Consider the following 6,000-nt stretch of genomic DNA (forward strand, 5'->3'; position numbering starts at 1 on the left):
CCCACAACTACCAAGTCATTACGTGACACTATAGAATCACTAACATGTAATTACTGTTACTACCATGTAAGTACCACATCACTTTTGTGTAACTATCACATCACTACCATGTCATTACCACACAACTACTGTCATTACATGACACTACAGCGTCACTACCATGTAATTACTATGTCACGACCATGTAAGTACCACATCACTTTACTGTAACTGTCACATCACTACCATGTCATTACCCCACAACTACCAAGTCATTACATGACACTATAGCATCACTAACATAATTACTATGTTGCTACCATGTAAGTACACTTTACTGTAACTACCATGTCATTAACACACAACTACTATGTCATTACCATGACACCACAGTGTCGTTACCATGAAATTACTACGTCAATACTTGTACCTACCATATCATTACCACATCACTACAACAGTACTACTATGTTACTACAGTGTCACTGCAATGTGACCACCACATCACTATGGTGTACCAAGCCAGTACCACATCATTACCACACCAGTACCATGTAATTACCACATCACTACCATGTAACTACTATGCCACCTCCATGTCACTATCATGTCAGTGTCACTGCAGTGCTGAGAATGACCCACCACCCAAATAATACCTGCTCTGTGGGGGTCCTGACCACTGTATACTTTCAAATTTAACTCCTTTCCACCAACACTGAGGAAAACTACTGGAGAGAACTCTGGGAAATGTTTACATGCATGAGAAACCAGTTAGTAAATATGATATGTAATTATGTACACTACAGGTCAAATGTATGGAAACAAGCAGTGATTTTTAAAATTTATTTTACAACTAAGTCAAATTGTTGACAGCCAACACACCGCAGTGTGTTTATTAACATCAAGTTTTTATTAAAAGTGATTTCCAGAATATTCCATTGGTGTTACAGTGCTGTACTCTGACTCTATTCTGAAGAAAATCCTTCTTCACGCTCTTTGTTGATAAAGAGCATCTTACACTCAGCAATTTTGAACTTTTTCTGTACTCTTAATGTCACACACCTGTTTGAGCTGACCTACAGGAGCTTCTGAATGAGGGAATCAGGTGGATCTGATTAGAGCTGCAATGAAGCTCTGCAGGAGAATCTGCAGGAGCTCAACTCATTAACAGCCTCTTACTGCACACACTTAAACACGTTTGCTCTATGTTAATTAAACATGTTTCCACATAATGTAAAGGTTCTGTACCAATTAGGAACTGTATGTCAAAGCCAAGAAGTATTTAGGAACTTTCACATTCAGAGAGCAAATGTTCTTGTGTTTAGATGGGTAGGTCTCAATTCCACTGCAGGAGAACGTCTACAGTTTAGCATTTTCTCATGACCTGATTATTAAATTTAAAAAAAGTATCAAATAATCTGCTAAAATAAAAAAGATTATTAAACAGTTATTGGTTTAGTTGGACAATTCTAGGAAAATATGTATAGATGTATAAACAAAATGGCAGTACATAGTAAAGAGTAGAGATATATAATGTCCCCTGAGCACCAAGTGGACATAATATCTATCTACTCTTTACTATGCACAGCCACTAGGTTTATACATCCATGCATCTTGCATATTGCACTGCCACTTTGTTTATACATCCATAAATGTTGCATATTGCACTACCACTTTGTTTATATATCCATAAATATTGCATATTGCACTGCCACTTTGTTTATATATCCATAAATATTGCATATTGTGACAATGCAACAGAATCCAGACGCTTGCGGTGTAAAAGGGTGAAAGGTTAGGCAAAGGCAGAGTCAAAAAAACAAGCATGGGTCAAAGCCAAACAGCAAATACAAAACACAATGATGATGATATCACCGTGTGAATGACACCAAGGGGCAAGACAAAAGGGCAAGTCGAAAAACAGTCCAGAAGGTCAAAAACACAGAACACCAAAATCACAGGCAACAGTATCCAAAAAGGGGTAAGGCAAAAAGGCAGAGTCAAGAAAGCAAAACAAAAGGTCAAACACACAGCAGACAAATGATCAGAAAGAACGCTCAGTAAGTTTGTAAAGAAGCAATACCTCGCACTGAACTTCCAGGGCTTAAAGCCCAGGCTTACAAACTATCCTGTCCTGATCATATGATCTAAAACACAGGTGCAAATAGTTAGTACTCAGGAGAATGAGAGCGTCGATAGGAGCGCGAGATATTGTCAGAAGTCATGTGATCCCCCTGAGGATTGTGGGTATTGGAGTCCGTCACATTCTCTGAGTCAGAGGGAAGTAGCCCAGTCATGTGATCCTCCTGAGAGTTCTGGGTAATGAAGTCCATATCATCCCGTGATACTGGCAAATGCGTGACACATATTGCACTGACACTTTGTTTATACATCCATAAATATTGCATATTGCACTATGACTTTGTTTATATATCCATAAATATTACATATTACAAATTACAAATTACATTACATTTTACAAATATTACATATTGCATTGCCACTTTGTTTATCCATCTATACATCTTGCTTATTGCACTGCCACTTATGTATATATATATTGTTTACAGTCTATAGTCACTCGGTTCATCCACTAGATGTGCCGTGCACCACTGCATTGTCACCTGCATAATATTTATGCGATTTTACTTATTTCTGTACTTCTCATTATATTTTATGGTTGTTTTAGTATATTTTATTATGTATCTTTGTTTCTTCTATTTATGCATTGTATGATAGCGCACAGTTACTTCTGCTCTTTTTTGCTCTTTACAGTACTTTGTGCTGCTGTAATAGATGACTTTCCCTCTGGGATTAATAAAGTTATCTATCTAAGTTTTTGAAATTCTAAAGGAATGGTTCATTGAAAAATCCAATTTACACCCCTACCCACCTTACCAAAACATGCTTGGTATCCGTTTCTTTAGTTTTAGCACTGGAGCAATGAGGCTAATGTAGCTAACAAGTATACTCTCAGAAATAAAGGTGCCAAAAGTGTTGTTTGGAGTAAAATCATAGAAGAACTGCAGTTTCCTTTTTCTGTAGTTTAATATTTTAAACTCAAAACTTTATTTTCAGCTCATTTTGCTCTTCTGTTATTGTTTGCTATCCAGTGTCGACCAGAGGAGGATGGGTTCCCCTTTTGAGTCTTGGTTCCTCTCAAGGTTTCTTCCTCTTGCTTTTTCCTTGCCACTGTTGCCATTGGCGAAGCTCATGAGGGCTTGGACCTGGATTTTTCTGTAAAGCTGCTTTGCAACAACACCCGTTGTAAAAAGAGCTGTACAAGTAAATAAATAAATAAATAATAATAAAATAAATAAAAAATATTCCATGGGATGGTTCTTTAAATCCTGATCAGGTTTATGTTAGAGAAAAACAATATCACTCAAATCTTTCAGGTGTTTAAACTACCTTTGAGCCAAAAGAGTTTAAATATGTGTTTTTTAACAAAAGTTTTAAAAAGAAAACAGTCAAATCCTTATTTAGACAAAACCTGCTCTTCATGCCGAGGAGGACACTTTGACAAACATTAAGCTGAGAGTTGAAATAAAATATACACAAAGAATTAGCATACAGCTGCTTAATGATCACTAAATCTTTAGCTCAACTCAAGTAAAGATAGACAGAAATTTTCAAAAGAAGGGAAATCATCTCTAAACTTTTGATGAGCAGTGTAAATCTCTCTCTCTCTGTCTCTCGCTCGCTCTCACTCTCTCTCTCAGAGTTCTCGGCGTTGAGGGTCCCTGCCTTTAAATAGTGCTTTCCCCCAAAAGGCAAAGTCACACCAGTGTAAGGAAATAGCACAGATCAGAACAGGGAGCTGATAGCACCTCTTAATTAAAGTGCCCCGACTCCAATTATGTTCAAGCCTATTATCGCACGCACATACACGGAACACACACATGCTGAGCAGAGGAACGCACTGTGGAGAGAAGGGGAGAGAGAAAGTGGGAGGGAGAGAGGGAGGAGGGGATAGACAGGAGGAGTGTGAGGGTACAGATGACTCAAATGCTTCAGGTGCAGCGGAGGTATGCACAGTACGGAAACACTCTACATGAACCCTGCTACATAACATAGACATAACCATGCTGTAAATCTGAAATGTGGCATTATCATTACCGAAACTTCTTAAGACGGATATTACAATGTTTAATGTAATCTTGGCTGACTAGAGTATGCCTAATGAAAAAATAGGATGTAACATAACATCAAACATTATGGCAACATGACACTCTTATATTACATAGTATTGTAGTACGTGAGGCAAAGACTAGTCTAAAGATCACAAATGAACTATCTTAGTCTTGCTCCGGCCTCAACATCATTTTGACTTGGTCTTGTAGTGGTCTTGGGATAAGGAGAAAAGAAATTTTCTCAAGATATGTGTCTCTTAAATCTTAGTCTGGTTTCAGTCTTGACTGCTACAATGCCTTGACTTAGACTTGCCTCTAGTGGTCTTGATTACAACACTAATATCACAGAATACAATTTGTCGTGACTGTATATGACATGGTCATGTACTTTATTGATGTCAATTTTGTCAATTTTGCATAGCTGCCTAATTATGTCCAGTCTGGGAACAGCACAGTGTCACCAGCAGAGCAGCACCACCTTGGGCAGTAAGGGTGGCACAATCAGACAATTCCAGTCACTCCTGGGATTATTAACCTACAACCCTCCAGTTACTGACTCCCCTCTCCTTGCTCAAGGGCACAATCAGACAATTCCAGTCATTCCCAGGATCTGGACCCTCAACCCTCTAGTTACTGACTCCCCTCTCCTTGCTCAAGGGCACAATCAGACAATTCCAGTCATTCCTGGGATCTGAACCCACAACCTTCCAGTTACTGGAAGTTACTGCTCCTTGATCAAGGGCTCCTCTCCTTGTTCAATGGCACATCCAGACAATTCCAGTCAGTTCCAGGATTTAAACTCACAACATTCCAGTTGCTGGCTCCCCCTGTCTTTGCCCAAGGGCACAACCAGATAATCCCAGTCAGTCCTGGTCTTTGATCTTTTGAACTTTTGATTGTTGACTAACCTCTCCTACCACTAGGCTACTGGCCACCCCCAACACATTATGGGCACCCTAAAATGGCCACCCCAGGCCAGAAAAAAAGGCCGAACTGGGTCATGGAGTCTTGCTCCTATGCCTGCCCTTCTGTAGTTCAGTTAATTTATTTACACTTTTCCACTAACATGGTGCTTTGTGTCCAAGCAGGACACAACAGTGACAGTCCCACCTTCCAGGATGGTGACTGTAGGGTGTCTGTATGTGACTAGTTGAACAGACATGATGGAAAACACATAATTTAACTGACCAGATCTTAATCCCGATTCTCAATCTGGAACATCACGTGAAATGCTGAAATAGGCACTCACAAACTCTGGCTGAAATGTGCTCTCAGTAGAAGAGTGGACTAGAATGGACAGGAACTGTCAATAGACTGATGTAATCCTTACCTGACAGGAGTGAGGCTGGTATTAAGACATAACCAAACTTTAGAAAAGAAATTATGCATGCAACTAATTCATGTTGGGTGATCTTATATTACAGTCAAGACCATAACAATGCAAATATTGACAATTTTATTGATATATTGGCTGTCCATCCCAGAACATTGGTGTCAAAATTAAACAATGACTATGAGCTCCACTGCAGACTTTCAGCTTTACATTGGGGGCATTTACACCAAATTTGGGTGAATGATGTTGAAATTGCAACCATTATTATACAAAAAACTTCAATTGTTTGTTACCACATGATGTACTTCTTTACGTTGAACTAATTGAACCATTTTTACAGTATAATACAGCAGCATACTCCACACGTGGAATTCAGTGTTACACATGATGTCTACTAAACACACAGTAGAACACAGTAATACTGATTGTAAATAAAAGAAAAACCTCTGACAGCTCATTTACAACTCTCAATGAGGCAATATGAATGTCTTGAACATTCGTTAGCATAACGTGTATTAATAATCATATAATGGTGAAGCCTGTATCAGCAGTGAA

The sequence above is a fragment of the Colossoma macropomum genome, unplaced genomic scaffold (genome assembly GCF_904425465.1).
Source record: "Colossoma macropomum unplaced genomic scaffold, Colossoma_macropomum, whole genome shotgun sequence".
NCBI lineage: Eukaryota > Metazoa > Chordata > Actinopteri > Characiformes > Serrasalmidae > Colossoma > Colossoma macropomum.